Consider the following 18,935-nt stretch of genomic DNA (forward strand, 5'->3'; position numbering starts at 1 on the left):
CATTTATTAAATATAATTTTTGAAATATTTCTATGAATTTTCTATCAATTTCTCGCTATTATAATATTTAATTGAATAATAATACATATAATTGCGTATTTGGTTAACAATTCCGGTGGAATTGTATAAATTAGCTATAGTAATATTCAAATCTAATAAATTTAATAATCTAATTGACCAACGATATCATTTTTATATCCAATTTGATGTTTAATTTGACACTATTTTAAATAGCCAAACTCGTAAAATATTCTAGTTAAATAGCATATCGCTCAATATAATCAAAATAAATGAACTAATTAAGTAATGTAATTATATAAATTAATAAAAATTAAAAATTGCAATTATCGTACCTCTGGTTTTTCCCGCAAGTGGAATTTTCAATTTCATGTGTGAGTAAAGAGAGGAGAGTGAGGCGGTGGGGGGGATTGCCCACCTCCCACTCTCAATCCTCTCTCTCTCTCTTCATATGTATATATATATTATTCTTTAATATATATATATACAAATAATAATATTATTATTATTATTTATTTAATTAATTTTTTCTCAAAATATCCATTACGTGCTTCCTAATTTTCTTAGTTAATATAAGTTGCCCCCAAATATTATAACGAACTCCAATTTAACCCGTTCAAGTTTTATTATATTCCAATTATGTGCCCAGAATTTAATTACCAATTAACTAAATTTCATAAAAATTAACCAATTCATCTCCCAATTATATATTATAATTTTTGGGGCGTCACAATTGTCCCCTCATAATAAAAATTTCGTCCTCGAAATTTAACTAACTTACCGGCTCAAATGATAAATATGGGTATTTTTTTTCTCATGTCCTTTGCATCATTTCTAGGAACTGTTGCATAAAGGGATTTATTTCTGGTTGTGGAACATTTCTATTTTGGGATCCTAACCCCTGATGTTCTGATTCTGAATCATGACCCTGCACAGACTCTAATTAACTCAGTTGGGCCAGCAGCGTTTTCTCTTCACTCTTCCATCCTATATGAAATACACACATATGAGTAGATTCCTAGTATATACCACACGTACAATATTACATTTCATCTACTATCCCTAGGAAATCTAATCCCTGCTCTGATACCACCTAATGTAGCACCCCTTCGCTACAAGGGCTATATTTAAGCTAAACATCATACTTACAGTAATCCCTGTGTTTATAAATATAAATGCACATAATAATTTAACCCATATGTATACTTAACCCCAACGTCATAACAAGCATAATGAACCTACATCATCATATATGCACATCAAACACTACACGTAACCCATCATAAGTAATCTCCATGCTTACGTTTTCTCTATACAAGAAAATATTTTTGTACTCTAACTGACAAAAAGGAGAAAACTGCATACTGGCCCGACCTGCCCGAGTATAGCGCGTGGACCTATTCTTCAATAGTCAGACACCTCAACGTCTATTCCTGAAAGAAAATGTCAGCAGGGGGATGAGCCTGCCACTCAGTAAGCAAATAACCAGTCCTATCTATATATGTGTACCAAATATAACCTCAAACAAGATACATGGGCAATATGCATAGAATATATAGTCAATTTGCTTCCACATAACCACATAGTTATCACCCAATAAGACAATCAATTAAACTTCCCATTTTTCCTAGTTTGCTTACCAGAAGGTGATATTGTGTTTTTCCCGCCAACTCAATCTCACCATTATTAAGTTTAAGTGAATCCCCTTGACAGCCGGCTCATCAAGCTCATCTGGCACATAGCACTTTCATTTCGCACACAGCACTTTTCTTATCGCCTTATAGGCTCTTCAACACATCAAGGGTTATTCACACCACAATTATATTCAATTTACACCACTCCCTCATTTCCACATATCACCATTCTTGTATGCAACTAGTAACGTAAAACCATATATCAATACATTCTTATTCCCAGACACTCACAACACATCAAACAACAAACATAATATTTCAACGTACTTTCTTGTCCATGTACACATTACCGTCAATCAAATCAAATCATCCATCACTCATATACTTTCAGATAAATCAAAATCAGCACGAACCACAAATTCAAATAACAGTAAAATCATAAATACAGAAAGCATATATAGATAATACTAATCATTTACTTACCTCGACCTTACAATGCTTTTATCTATCCAATAGGTAGTGGTTTGGTCTTTTCACTTTACCCCCGTATCCTATAATGAGTTATACCACATACAATTAATATATCGAGAATATCGTAATTTCTTTTAAATATAATATTAAATATTATTCGTACAATTTCTAATAATTCTTTAAATTCCATTTCTATCGAAATACAAATCTTCATTTTTCCTCTATATTAACATACCATTTATTAAATATAATTTTTGAAATATTTCTATGAATTTTCTATCAATTTCTCGCTATTATAATATTTAATTGAATAATAATACATATAATTGCGTATTTGGTTAACAATTCCGGTGGAATTGTATAAATTAGCTATAGTAATATTCAAATCTAATAAATTTAATAATCTAATTGACCAACGATATCATTTTTATATCCAATTTGATGTTTAATTTGACACTATTTTAAATAGCCAAACTCGTAAAATATTCTAGTTAAATAGCATATCGCTCAATATAATCAAAATAAATGAACTAATTAAGTAATGTAATTATATAAATTAATAAAAATTAAAAATTGCAATTATCGTACCTCTGGTTTTTCCCGCAAGTGGAATTTTCAATTTCATGTGTGAGTAAAGAGAGGAGAGTGAGGCGGTGGGGGTGATTGCCCACCTCCCACTCTCAATCCTCTCTCTCTCTCTTCATATGTATATATATATTATTCTTTAATATATATATATACTAATATATATACAAATAATAATATTATTATTATTATTTATTTAATTAATTTTTTCTCAAAATATCCATTACGTGCTTCCTAATTTTCTTAGTTAATATAAGTTGCCCCCAAATATTATAACGAACTCCAATTTAACCCGTTCAAGTTTTATTATATTCCAATTATGTGCCCAGAATTTAATTACCAATTAACTAAATTTCATAAAAATTAACCAATTCATCTCCCAATTATATATTATAATTTTTGGGGCGTCACAATTGTCCCCTCATAATAAAAATTTCGTCCTCGAAATTTAACTAACTTACCGGCTCAAATGATAAATATGGGTATTTTTTTTCTCATGTCCTTTGCATCATTTCTAGGAACTGTTGCATAAAGGGATTTATTTCTGGTTGTGGAACATTTCTATTTTGGGATCCTAACCCCTGATGTTCTGATTCTGAATCATGACCCTGCACAGACTCTAATTAACTCAGTTGGGCCAGCAGCGTTTTCTCTTCACTCTTCCATCCTATATGAAATACACACATATGAGTAGATTCCTAGTATATACCACACGTACAATATTACATTTCATCTACTATCCCTAGGAAATCTAATCCCTGCTCTGATACCACCTAATGTAGCACCCCTTCGCTACAAGGGCTATATTTAAGCTAAACATCATACTTACAGTAATCCCTGTGTTTATAAATATAAATGCACATAATAATTTAACCCATATGTATACTTAACCCCAACGTCATAACAAGCATAATGAACCTACATCATCATATATGCACATCAAACACTACACGTAACCCATCATAAGTAATCTCCATGCTTACGTTTTCTCTATACAACAAAATGTTTTTGTACTCTAACTGACAAAAAGAAGAAAACTGCATACTGGCCCGACCTGCCCGAGTATAGCGCGTGGACCTATTCTTCAATAGTCAGACACCTCAACGTCTATTCCTGAAAGAAAATGGCAGCAGGGGGATGAGCCTGCCACTCAGTAAGCAAATAACCAGTCCTATCTATATATGTGTACCAAATATAACCTCAAACAAGATACATGGGCAATATGCATAGAATATATAGTCAATTTGCTTCCACATAACCACATAGTTATCACCCAATAAGACAATCAATTAAACTTCCCATTTTTCCTAGTTTGCTTACCAGAAGGTGATATTGTGTTTTTCCCGCCAACTCAATCTCACCATTATTAAGTTTAAGTGAATCTCCTTGACAGCCGGCTCATCAAGCTCATCTGGCACATAGCACTTTCATTTCGCACACAGCACTTTTCATATCGCCTTATAGGCTCTTCAACACATCAAGGGTTATTCACATCACAATTATATTCAATTTACACCACTCCCTCATTTCCACATATCACCATTCTTGTATGCACATCAAACACTACACATAGCCCATCAAAAGTAATCTCCATGCTTACGTTCTCTCTATACAACAAAATGTATTTTGTACTCTAACTGACAAAAAGGAGAAAACTCCATACTGGCCCAACCTGCCTGAGTATAGCGCGTGGACCTAATCTTCAATAGTCAGACACCTCAACGTCTATTTCTGAAAGAAAATGTCAGCAGGGGGATGAGCCTGCCACTCAATAAGCAAATAACCAGTCCTATCTATATATGTATACCAAATATAACCTCAAACAAGATACATAGGCAATATGCATAGAATATATAGTCAATTTGTTTCCACATAACCTTCTTTATTACACCACATAGTTATCACGCAATAAGACAATCAATTAAACTTCCTCTTTTGCCTAGTTTGCTTACCAGAAGGTGATATTGTGTTTTTCCCGCCAACTCAATCTCACCATTATTTAGTTTAAGTGAATCCCCTTGACAGCCGGCTCATCAACCTCATCTCGCACATAGTGCTTTAATTTCGCACATAGCACATTCTTTTCGCCCATAGCACTTTCATTTCGCACATAACACTTTTCATATCGCCTTATAGGCTTTTCAACACATCAAGGGGTATTCACACCATAATTATATTTAATTTCCACCACTCCCGCATTTTCACATATCACAATTCTTGTAAGCAACTAGTAACGTAAAATCATATATCAATACATTCTCATTCTCAGACACTCACAACACATCAAACAACAAACATAATATTTCAACGTACTTTCTCATTCCATGTATACATTACCATCAATCAAATCAAATCATCCATCACTCATATACTTTCAGATAAATCAATGTCAGCACGAACCACAAATTCAGATAACAGTATAATCATAAATACAGAAAGCATATATAGATAATACTAATTATTTACTTACCTCGACCTTACAACGCTTTTATCTATCCAATAGGTAGTGGTTTGGTCTTTTCACTTTACTCCCGTATCCTATAATAAGTTATACCACATACAATTAATATATCGAGAATATCGTAATTTCTTTTAAATATAATATTAAATATTATTCGTACAATTTCTAATAATTTTTTAATATTCCATTTCTATCGAAATACAAATCTTCATTTTTCCTCTTTATTAACATACCATTTATTAAATATAATTTTTGGAATATTTCTATGAATTTTCTATCAATTTCTGGCTATTATAATCTTTAATTGAACAATAATATATATAAGTGCGTATTTGGTTAACAATTCCGATGGAATTGTATAAATTAGCTATAGTAATATTCAAATCTAATAAATTTAATAATCTGATTGACCTACGATATCACTTGTATATCCAATTCGATATTTAATTTGACACTATTTTAAATAGCAAAACTCGTAAAATATTCTGGTTATATAGTATATCGCTCAATATGATCAATATTTAATAAATGAACTAATTAAGTAATGTAATTTGAGAAATTAATAAAAATTAATATTACAATTATCGTACCTCTGGTTTTTCCCGCAAGAGGAATTTTCAATTTCATGTGTGTGTGTGTGCCGTGCATGTGTGTATGTGTATTATGTATGTGTGTGTGAGTAAAGAGAGGAGAGTGAGGCGGTGGGGGTGATGGCCCACCTCCCACTCTCAATCCTCTCTCTCTCTCTTCATAAGTATATATATATTACTCTTTAATATATATACACTAATATATATATAAATAATAATAATATTATTATTATTATTTATTTAATTAATTTTTTCTCAAAATACCCATTATGTCCTTCCTAATTTTCTTAGTTAATATAAGTTGCCCCCAAATATTATAATGAACTCCAATTTAACCCGTTCCAGTTTTATTATATTCCAATTATGGCCCATAATTTATTTACCAAATAACTAAATTTTATAAAAATTTACCAATTAATCTCCGAATTATACATTATAATTTTTGTGACGTCACACTTTTTCTGTTTGTAATTCGGCAGGTTATCCACTTTCGCTCCTTGGAAAGGCCTGAAAAGGATGAATTTTGTTTACAACTGTGAGTTCAATAAAAGACAGACTTTTAATTCTAGAGCGTAATTTCCTATGTTATGATTGGTAATATCGATCACTTAACTCTGCTATTCAAATTTCACTAATTGTGAAGGTCAAAGCTTGATTGATATGATGAACTTGTTAAGAGAGTAGCGAACCAACCCGGAGTCGATGATCCGTCCAAACTACGGCTTACATCACACAATATCTACTCTCAAGGACCCAAAGCTCATCTTATAAGATATCGAGGAGTAGAAAACTTGTTAGAGATGCTGCTGCATTACGATCAAGTACGCATTGATACAACTCTAAGTGGGGGTTCATTTGATGAGGGTGTAAAACTAACAAAGCATTACCTTCTTGTTCAGCTTTCTGATATTCTATACTTTGAAGTATTGGATATACCTCTACTAGAATTGCAAGAGTTGAGAATCCTCAAACTTGCTTTCAACTGTGCGGCAAACTCTGAAGTGAGTATTAATTCATAATTGGACTATATTCTCCTCTACAAGTGCATACATATATATTTAGCAAACATTAAATATCTTAATTGTTTTACTTATATAGCTGGAAACTCACTGTATTAGGCTGCCAAAAGAAAGCACTGTGGGTGATGTGCTTGAGCATCTCAAGGAGAAGGTAATATAGTAGACAAGTTATTACCGGGAGTGCGCGTGTGTGTGTTCCTAGAATTCTAAGATTTGTCGCATAACATAGCGTTATATGATTTTTAACTGTTGAAATGTTCATGTTAAACAGGTGAAACTTTCTCGTCCAAATGCAGAGCTCAGGTTGCTGGAAGTATTATTGCACAAGATGTATAAGGTCCTGAATTATTGCATCTTCTTTTTGTTTCATTCAATAGTTTCATAATATTAATACCAAAATAATATTCTTCTAAACTTTTACATAATAATCCAACTTAAATAGTTAAATTCAATTTATTTTATGCTGAAAACTCTTTTATGCATTGACTACATACAAATTGGATGTGTCGGAGACATGCACTCTGACTTGGAAGTTGAGTCTCAGTACTTGCTAGGTTTTTGTATTTTGCCCATGTGGTCTTCACTTAGTAAATTGTATATTGTGTTTCCAAATGGATGTTAGAAATTCCTTATATCTAGCCTTCTATGCTTATTTTTTTAAGTTGCTGAAACTCCAAGTTCCTACAGATATATCCTAATAGTGATAAGATCGCAGCAATAAATGACAATCGTTGGACTTTACAAGCAGAGGAGGTCTTTTTCTATCTCTATACATATGTGTGTCTATGTATATAAATGCTTTCATTTTTCAGGTGATACACATAACAAAAAATATCTTGCTATTTGCTTTCCATGTTAGTATTGTGTCTTTGCTAGGCTACGACACTTTTTTCTTTAAAATTGGCTTCCCCATATGTTCATCTTTAATATCAACAATTTCTCCACTTTTACAATTTCTCATTACACATTCCAGAGGCAGAGAAATTTCTTGGCCCAAGTAAATGTTTGATTAATGTGTGTCGCTTCATGCGTGAGGATGCTCAAAACCAGATGGTAGTATTTTAAGTTTGTTACTTCATAGTTTTCCTCAGATATTTGTACTCGTTCTACCTCTCTATTTCAACTGCAAGTGAATCTCTTTGATTTTCTTCCTTTTAAATCTTATATATTCATTTTGCTTATGGCAGCGAATTAAAACTCTTGCCGAGCCATTTTTATTCATGATCAATGATGGTGAAACTTTGTCCCGTATCAGTGTTCGTGTGCAGAACAAATTGCAAGTACGAGATGAGGAATTTTCGAAGGTATTCCAGCCCGAGCCTAATTGTTACAATCACATTAAATGAAGATGATGGTATGTTGCTTATGTGGTTAGCATGCTACAACTTCTACTTTCTGCTTGAATCTTCTCAATTTTATGCAATGGAGATTTGCTTTTGCGTAGCATAGTGAAGCAGAATACTTGGAGGACTCAGATACTTTGTTTGACCATTTCCAGGTCTCAGTCACACTCTCACACAGACACACTCTGTGACAATATTTATATGCAGATGCGCTTAAATTTCATAATATGTTTTGAGTCTACAGAGAAGCAGTATTTGTGTTTCTTGGGAGCAATATCTTGGACTGGAACACGTTAACAATACCCCTAAAAGGCTCCTGCAGCAAATCAGGTAATCTATACCTTGTTTTATTTTCATTTTTTTTTGTTAATTTTATTTTATTGCTCGATGTTGATAATCTTGCCGAAAGTTTTGCAGAAAACCTAATACTATATTTGGTTTCATTTTTAACTTTTTTTGATATGTTTTGTGGAGATAGAGAGAGAGAAAAAAGATAAATAAGTATGTGTTAGAGATAGTGTGTATGTTTGGATTTATTTTTGGAGATAATATAAAATAAGTATAGTATGTTTGGTGTTGTTTAGTAAGAGACAAAAACTACTGTTCATTGTCAAATCATATCTCTTCTATATATATTAATATATATGTATGAGTATGTATATAATTTTTTTAGTTGTAGGGCCTATGATTAGTGTAGACTTATTTTGATAAAAAACAAATGAGGCACTATTTCAAAACATCTCAAAACACCACCAAAACATTGAAAACAAATCAAAACAAACATTGTCCATGTTTTGGCCCATCTCGGAGATGAAGCAAAATTGAAACCAAATATTATGTAAAAATTTCATTTCATGCTACATGTCCTTTTATTTATCTACTGAACAAATAAGTTGATTGCAATATTATGAGCCCTAACCCTTACGTGTAGAAAGAAAAGTTAATATGGCATGCTATAGATCACAAGACGTACCTTAGTTGCTCTAAAAACAAAAATAAGGCATGCAACGTACTGAGTTTACGAATTCATGACATATATTTATTTTATATCTGCAGTTGCAATGATATGTTTGTGTTTTCTATAAGAATAGTTCTAACTAAGATCTGCAATGACCTCTTCTTTTCAGTATCACACCTCACTTAACAAGCAGTGGGGTCCATACATAGCCAGATCATAAAAAATCATAAGTAAAATATAGGAAAAAATGTAAGCAACCCCTTATGATATCGCAAATGAGCAAATTACGCCCTTATGAAAAACCAAATAGCGATTTGACTCGCCATAATTTTTCTAGTACACATCTTTGTGTCTTTTGTTGTAAGGGAGTAGTACTCCTTATTTAATGTTGCTCTATTTGTAAGGGAGTAGTGCTGCATGTTTATGGCTTTGTTAGAAATTCTAGGGAGGTAGCTCTCCCCGCTGTAACTATTTGGTACATTTTAATATAGAAGGACTGGGGACTTCGGAAAGCTCCCCCAAGCCCTAGGTGGTTTTTGTTAAAAAAAAAAATAGCGATTTACCTCCCTGTAATTTTTAAAATACAACAATTTATCTCCCTATGTTTTCCAAAATGAAGCAATTTACCTCCCTATATAAGGAGGTAAATTGCTTCATTTTAAAAAGTATAGGGGGATAAATTGTTATATTTTTTTCATAGAGGGTAATATGCTCATTTTCAATATCACAGAGGGTGAATTGCATTCACCCTTAAAACATTTGTCAAAGTTGAGAGTGTTATATACATATTTGTACATATATTGGAGAGCTTCTCTCGATGTAGGGTTTCATGTCCATTCACATGTAATCCAACAGCTTATTGTGGGTGTTCTAGATTTGTGTCATGGATGACCAATCAACTGCTTTAGAATGGACAATGAGGATCGTATTCTAGATTCGTCGTATGAGTTGTATATATTACTTATAATTGCTAGTTATACTTGGCTTCATGTACATTACTGTTAGGAGATTGTCTATTATTTAAATTGTATATATAGAAATATATATAGATAGGGAAAAAGATCCGAATAGTCCTTTATTTATTCCTTAAAATTGTTTTGATCCTTTAACTTTGACAATATTAGTTTTAGTCCTATATCTTTTCCTTTTGCTTAGATTCGATCCTTCCACTAATTTTATGACCCTTTTGCCCTTCTTTTGTAATAAAGCCTAACAGTATATTTTAATGCTCTAAAAATGGCCCAACATGCTTCCAAAATAAATTAAGACCCCATAAATTCGTACCTTACTTTGACAGCTCTATTTCCGGGTTTTTCAAGTTCTCGATTTTGAAGGACTTCCTCCAACCATACTACCGCAACAGATCGTTTGCAGGCACTTGGCTCCTTCAATAACAAACCAGCACAGCCCTATTTCGTTTCCTACTTTAGGGCGTGAAAGGGACTCCAATACAAAGACTTAATAGAAATTTGGACAAATCGGTTGAACAAAAGTCTTACTTTTATTGGAGAAATATAGAGAATATTACATAGATATTATTCCTCCGTTCGAGGAGACAACTATTTAGCCTCTCATAGTGTAGAGGACTTGACTTGTTGGGGAAACCCCCATAAACTAAAAGATTAAAACTCTACTAAAGATTAAAAGGACTCTGTATTCAAATGCTTTGAAGAATAGGAGAAGTTTTTTTATGTTTTTCTTCTAGTTCATTACATCTTTATTTATAGGCATCCGCGGACATCAAATTCGGACTTCAAACTTGTTTTTGTGATGACGTCATTGCATTCTTCATCTCCTCGTGATTCCCACTTGTTGGCCATAATGGTTTGTGGGTCACATGCGTTCCAGCTGGCTTTCCTGCAAAGCTGACTGTTGGCCTTTGTCGTTTTCTGCCGACAGTCTTATCCTTGTCTTTTTATATTTTTTTATTTTTACTTCTTTTTTGTAAAAATTTTCTTTTTCCTTATCCTGGTTTGGTTCAGGTTTATTATGTGTGACCCGAATTTTTGTCCCGAATAAGGGCATTTCTTGTTTTTCACAGAAAGGACATAAATGGTTAAGCCATTGCACAACATTCAACATGTTGCATGTCTTCCTCTGGGTTGCTTCAGTCGCCGGCAGCTTATTTCCCCTGATCAACATTCTCTTCTTTTCAAATAAGTTTTCTGCGAACTCAGTGCTCTTTCCTGTCATGGAGTTTAACAGGAACGATCCATTCATTTTCTTTGAAAAAATATTGAATGGATACTTGACTTTTTGTCCATCTCTGTGAGATAGACTAATAATCCCCAAGCTCTCCTAGTAGAGATACTATCTTCATTAATGGCTGATACATGGGGAGCTTCTCCTGAGGCAGATTTGATCTTGTTGAAAGCTACCATATCTGGCCTCTGCAGCTTCATAAAATGGAATGTTGGATGAAACCCCTTTCCTACAATTTCTGGAGCTACTGATAGAAATTTAACTCTAGAACGTCCCTCTCTTTAAGTGGGGGTTGTTTTGCCATGAATCAAAGACCGCCACACTAATCCACTCCGAAAGTTTAGAAATCTCAGGAAAGCTTGGGGACATAGTATGAACTGAAGCAAGAGCTCCAACATCATACCATTCTCGGACATCTTCTGGTTCCGACCCCTCTAACATCCAAACCCTATTATATTTTTCGAATGTTTCGATAATGGTCTTGCCTGGGTTCACTCCTTTGCGAGAAATTAATTTTTTCCATATTCGCTGATATTTTGCCAAGAAGAAGAAGATATCAATTCGTTAGTATTAGCCTTGGAGGTGCCTGTCATTGGCCTAAGGCTAATCTCTTCCTCCTTAACCCCGGAGGTGCCGGGTTGATTTGAACCCGCAGGAGTTTGCATTTCCTGTGACTCAATTGTTGCCATTTCACCAGAGTCTGGTGATGGCCTTGTGCAATCGGTACTTGAATCCGACGCTACAGGTCTAGAGCCCTACCTCTAAAGGCATGTTCTGGGTCATGCTCTCTTAATTCATGAGTCATCCCCGAGGTTACGCCTTCCGAATTAGTTCTCGTAGATCATTCCATAGCGAGGTGGATGCTAATAAGGAACTCCTTATTGCAACCTGGACAGTGTCTAGATCTGCTCTTTGAATTTGTCCAGCAACTTGGGCATTAACTACTAGCTGTCCGAACTTTCTGTCAAGCTCCTCGAGATTTTTCCGGAGGTGCCTGAGTCTCAACATGATAGAGTTTGCTTCAACTGCCACCATCTCTCGTCAGGAAATCTACAACAACATTTTTATGAGATTTTATAACGATAATATTATAACAATAATATTGGCATTAAGCTTGCAATCTGACAATACGAGCTTTCTCTATTAATTCTAATTTATTTTTTAAGAAAGCCTTAACATTAGTATTATCAACTTTTAAAGGAAATTTTTTAGCAAGTAAAAATAAAGGCCATTTCATAAAAGACTTCCAAACCGCAAAGAATTCTTTCTCATGAATATGCCAAACTATTTTGAGAACAACCCTCCTGTGTATCTAAAAGGTTCTTCCCCTTTAGTTGTCTTCTTCATGTGCACTTCTGCCCATCTGTAATTCTGTGTAGACTACCAATTCATCCTCGTCCAGTGGTATAGCAAGCTTTGGCAGGTTACTGCAATCCTGTTTTAGCTCACGAACCCTTTTTGTGTGGATTTGTTCCCATTTCTACTTTGAACTCTCTATTTCTTTCAAGAGTGGTCGGAAATCCTTTCTGTATCTTGCAAGATCCTTAATGAAGATACCTGCAAAATTAACAACTCTCAAGAAGCACTACAAATGTTTTTTATTTTTCCGTACGTCTGAAAAATTACGAATTTTCTCCAAAATATGGTCCTGTGACTCAATCCCTATTTCATCAATAAGAATTCCTAAAAATTCAATTTTATTGGCAGCTATAGTAGCCTTCTATTCAAAAAATACTAAACCTTCTTTATGGCAGCGTCAGAAAATATTTCAAAATGTTTGATATGTTCTTTCATATTTTTAGACGCAATCAATATGTCGTCAATATAGACAAACATGAATTCAAAATAATCTTTAAAAAGATTATCCATCTTTCTTTGAAATATTTGGGGTGCATTAGCTAAACCCATTGGAAGCACATTCCAGATATATTGTCCCTGTGGTGTGAAGAATGCAGTAAATTTCTTTGATTCACTCTATATCCTAATCTGATAAAACCCAGATTTGCAATTGAATTTGGAAAACACTTTTGCCCCTTTAATGCAATCAATTAAGTGTTCTCTACTAGGATTGTAATAACCATCAAATTCTAATATTTTATTAATGCCTTGATAGTTAATAGCCAACCTATGTTTACCTCTCTTAATCTCACCATGATTTCATATAAGAAATCCAGGGCTACTGTAGGTAGAGACTTCAGGTTCAATGAGTCTAAGACTGATATGCTCTTTGATTATCATCTGCATAGCATTCTTATCCTCCATGTTCATTTGGATAGATTTGTATTGAACATACTCGTATTTGCATTCATCTTTGACCTTCAGAGTAGCTGCGATCTTGTTCGCTGATGTGTAGCAATTTCATTTCCAGTAGTGCTTCTTTAACGTTCAGAATTTCCTCCTCAGATTCCTTATAGAAGCTATTGCTGTCTGTGAGTCCCTATTGCCTGAAAGACAAAAGGACCTTACAATCAAATGAATCTGTTAATCTTTACTACTAACTGTGGTAATGAGATACAACTGTTGTGATGAGAAAAGTTATTTAACAGGATAATGCCAATAAATGTTCGCAGCAAACGTGGTGATTTTGATGCCAGATTAACTCATGCAAAAATGCAGGATAAGAGAAAATTTGGTAAGGTGTATAAGAAGGTGTATTGCTGTCTGTCGATATTTTGCAGAAAATGCAGAAAGTCCCTATTGCTGTCTGTCGATATTTTGCTAGCTAACAATCTGAATGATGTGTATTAGAAGGTGTATAAGCTATTCTATAAGTTATAGAATATGGTCTATTACCTTCTTTCATTAGATCTTTTCTTTTGAAATCTTGATGAAGGGTTAAGACTCTACTAAAATCTTGGTCTGCTAGGTTGTATGCAAACCTAGGCTGAATGTTAAACATTAACTTTCCTACATACAAATTACCTATCATTATTCTAGGACAACCGTCTCTTAGGTTATTGATTCTTCTATGCATTATTGATAAATGTATATCTGAATCAATTCCTTCCTTAAAAGTTGCTTTTATTACTACTTCAATAGTTCCAATGTGGATCCATTTCATAGTAATAGCTACTTCTTCTCTAAGCTTACTTAATTCTTTAAGAATTTTTCTTTAGGAATTAGTTGCATTTCCATCACTCTACTGAACTTACTTTGTAGATTTTGTGATGCTTCCTTTGTTTAAGTCCAATCTGGTTCAAGACTTTCCTAATTCTTTCAATCCTAAATCCATCGTATGGGTTGAGGTTGGAATCTGGTCACATGATTCTTTCCATGATTTTATTTGACACCGTCATTCTGGAAAGAACCGTGATAGGCTTTTGGAAGTTTGTAGCCTATCTCGCTCATTGTAATTATTCTGACTCGGTTGAAAATCCATCCGAATCAGTCTCTAGTTTCTCCTCATAGACGCTTTCGTCTGAAAGAAGATCTTCGAATTGGTTGATGGGTACCAAATCGCCATAGTAAACTGCATCTAGAATATCATCCGTGGCTTCAAATTTTCACAGATTCACCACGTTTCTGCGGGTAATCGAGAGATATATGTCCTTTTGCTCCGCAAGTCCAGCAATTGCAGTCTTTGAAACTTTCACTGGCTCGGGTTTGGGCTCGTTTGAAAGTTCTTCATGTAGGGGTTCTTCCAGTGGATCTTGCATCTGTTCGTCTAGATCCTTGGGATGAAACCCTTTTAGGTCCTGTTCTTTGTCCAATTTTATATGTTCTAGCTTTGGACTTGGACTACCATGATCTCCGTCATGAAAAGGTTCTTCTGGAACTCCTAGGGTAGGAGTCACTATTTTGCTTCGTCCTTTTCCTCAGCTCGCTTGATGCTCCTATACTAGTCAGAAAATCATTGTTATCAGAACAGAGAGTAGTTCGTTTGATTTTACCTCTCAGTCTTTTCATGTTTTTCAGGATAGATGCTTGATAACACCAATCCTTTAGTTTGTCTTTGAGGAAAGACATTCTTCGCGCCACCGAATCTAGCTGTCCTTAAGGTACTTTTTATGACTGGATAAACTTTTCCCTCCATGGACTGAGCTACTACTTCTGTTTCTACTCCACTCTGGAAGAAATACTTGCGGAACCAATAGATACATTCATCTACTATGCAAATGCTTCTTAATTCAAGGCTGAAGAGAACCTGTGCATATTCTCTAGCCTTTTCTGATCTACTTCCTTCTAAGTATTCATCTCCGATGAAGTGTATCTTGATAGGCTTTCCTAGCCGGTCTGCTATCTCGCCTGTCAAATCTCCGACAAGGATGCTGGCTTTGGTATCTTCTGGGATATTATCCCATCCGATCTTCACAGATCCCTCCAAGCTCAACTCCACAAGCTTTATGAAGTTTTCTTTGTCGAGCTCTAGGGTAGTTGTTGCTTTCTTGATTGCTGCAACCCATTCGTCTAACAATTTCTCTGTATTACGAAAATCAATAATATCCAAGTTTAGTATAGCGCCATATGGATGTAAAGGCTGGAGCATGGTCCTCGCCCAAGGTGTATTTTCAGGAACTCTTTTTGAATTTCTCCCTAGATTTTCCTTTAGCCTGGTTCCCACAAACGTTGGAGTGGCATTAGTTTGGAAATCCACGCTTTCCCTCATTGGTTGATCCTGTGGAGGATCATTAGAACATGTACTTCCCTCCGGCGGTGGTAGTGCTGGAGTAATTACATTTGTTTGGATATTGACCAAATCCACAATACCGAGTTGGGAAAAGGATTTTGCCAATTCTTATAGATCGGATAGATCCGTTCTTGTTACCTCCATTATTTTATAATCTGATAGATGCGATAATCAGATCCTCTTTAAACTTCGGCTTTGGAATCTTCGTGGCCTTCCCTTTCTAATGTAGAAGAGGTACTGTTTAAAGGGCGTCCCTTATTTGCTCCTGTTTGGAGTTTGATGTCTCAGGGTATTCCCTATGGTTTCTTTTCAGATTTGTAATTTCTGCACCTTAGATCTGTAAGGCCCTTGTGTAGATCTGGACGGATCTTAAGGACCTTGTCCACTTTTTGGCTCAAAGATTCTATTTTCATAGGTATATAGATTAACCTATGTACATAGTCTTGAACTGTCTTCTGTATCTCCCTCAGATCTTGGGAGATCTTTGATGTATCTGGCTCGAGTTGTTTCCAATCAGTCACAAGTTTTAGAACCGAAATTATGAAGGAATTTACCCGTTCCGCTTCTCCTGGCTGGGATTCTACGATGGACTTCATTGGAGTGTAGACGCCTCACTGCATTCCCTGGTAGCACTTGTCGAATCTCAAAATTTCTCAGTCACTCTTGTTCTTCTTCCGGCGTGAGAAGTTTTGGATCAATCCTCATGGGACCATTGTAACATTTTTCAAGAATTTTCATGAGAAATTCTCTTCTTTGTAATTCCAGAATCTGGAAAAATTCCATGTTTTAAAAGAAACTCGAACTTTCATTTGGTTCCATTTTCTCTCGGAGAGTCTCCTCGATTAGTGGATAAATAATATCAAAATAAAATATAATCATATATTTCTTCTAAACCTAGGTTGTGCTACCATTCTAGGTGAGCATTATCGAAAAAATGTGAAATGAGTGCATATGGACTAAAATGGCCTTTTAAAAGTTGCATAGGGGTAAAATTACTCGAAAATCTGCCAGAGGACTAAAAGTAAGCAATTTAGTAAGTTACTGGACCTAAACAAATATGGGCATAGTTATCGGACTAAAATTAAAATTAAGCATACTTAGCGGACTAAAATGACACTTTTTCCTATATAGATAGATAGATACATAAAGAGATAGATTGAAGAGCTATTGAAATTGTTTCTGCTATTCTGCAGTAATTTTTGTTTATTATATTATTTTAGTCTTGGCCATTGAGCAGTTCTATCACTATGTTTTGTAGCCTTCAATAATGTTACAAAACTGTGGTGGTTTAATCAATATAACATTACATGAAAATATTTTATGCTAGGCTATTAGGACATTGTGATGTCATATTTTAAGGTTAGTAGGACTAAAATTTTCTTATGTATAAGAACATGTGAAGGGACAAAGTAACAAATGAAAGTGGATAATTACCTTATCCCCTCAGATTTAATGTCAATATAAATGTTCATTTAGCTTTTGTGATATATGTGTGTTTTTATAAAATGTTAAGTATGAGTAATTAGATTTATTGAATGAGATATGTACAATAGTGGGTTTTGTGTAAGTTTATTTATTTATTTATTTTTTAGGTAAAAGTAAGTTTTATTAATAAAAAGTTACATGCGTACAGTACAATAGTCAAATATCGATTTCTCCCATGATAGGCCATGGGAGAGTGTGATAAATTTGCACTATTGATTCTCTGTCTAACGTCGTCCACTATGATGGCAGTGAGTAGTGCACGGTAGGATAAATTGACGATATGTTTCCCTCTCCACTTCCTAGTAGCCCACTCCACGTCTAAGGCCCAGTCTCCGTTCGGCCATGTGAATCGAACATCTTGTCTTACAGCTATGAGGCATCGTCTGGCATAAAAACATCGAAAAAATAAGTTAGTATGTGTTTCTATTGCGTCTTCATCACATAGAACATAGGTGCAAAGATAAAACAACCACGGTTTACCTGCCATGGATAGTTTCCCTAATATAGCGAGCCACAGTATGAATGTATGTCTAGGATCTTCAGGGAGCCCTAGAGTAGTGAATTCCAGCCTACCTTGGGTCCCGGTGAGTGTAATATACGATATAGCGATGCAACAATGAGATATCCATTCGTATCTCGCCAATGAACATGATCATCGACTCCATGGCTTATGGGAAAATTCTGTACAATCTCCAAACATGCCCATGATGAGGTCCAGTGTCAATGCCCATCCATAATGACCCCATTAAGTTTCTCCGAGAGTCCAAGACCAGTGAGTTGCGGGCCACGTGGGATCCTTTGAATAAGTGGTCCGAGGGGGTGCCACGGGTCCTGCCACAAATAGAAGGTAGCTCCATTACCTACTTGGTAATCCACCAATGGTCGATTAACGGTACATAGGCGAAGAGTTTTCTCCAACCCCATGAACCTCCATGCTCAGAAATTGTCCAAATTAACCTGTCACGCAAGCGCCCATGGTACAACCACTCTCACCCATATGGATGTTCTATCACAGTGAATCACATCGTATAATGTCTTACTCATTAAGGCATGATTAAGAATAGCGATATCTCTTGAGCACTGTCCTCCCTCTGCAGTTGGCTTACATACATCTCTCCATGCTACATTTGCATAGCCCCCACTAGTAGCACCTTTCCATAAGAAGGAATACAATCTTTTCTTGATCTCCCTTATAACACCTTTAGGTAGAATGAACGCGGAAGCCCAATAGATACTCAAAGCCATGAGAACGAATTTAATAATCTAAATCCGTACCTCAATTGATAATGTTGTACCCTCCCAACCCTGGATGCGACTATCAATTTTTGCCAATAGAGGTTGGCAATCCGCTATTGATAGTCTGAAAGAGACTAGACGAATTGCATCGGTAAATGCCCCACTTGAAACCCAAGTGCTGCTAATAACAAGTTTCTCATCCCATGTGGCGCTCGTGATAAAATGAGATGGCTCTTTTGCACATTAAGCCGAAGTCCAGATAACTCAGCAAATGGATCCAGACCCCGTTTAAACACCCTCCACCCA

At 35.0% G+C, this 18,935-nt stretch overlaps 1 pseudogene; it reads left to right on the plus strand.

Annotated features, from left to right (window-relative positions):
• Nucleotides 1-8,222, plus strand: part of LOC105179351 — a 37,127-nt pseudogene extending 28,905 nt beyond the window's left edge.
• The last annotated feature ends 10,713 nt before the right edge of the window (nucleotides 8,223-18,935 follow it).

The sequence above is a fragment of the Sesamum indicum genome, unplaced genomic scaffold (genome assembly GCF_000512975.1).
Source record: "Sesamum indicum cultivar Zhongzhi No. 13 unplaced genomic scaffold, S_indicum_v1.0 scaffold00145, whole genome shotgun sequence".
In the NCBI taxonomy this organism is placed as follows: Eukaryota; Viridiplantae; Streptophyta; class Magnoliopsida; order Lamiales; family Pedaliaceae; genus Sesamum; species Sesamum indicum.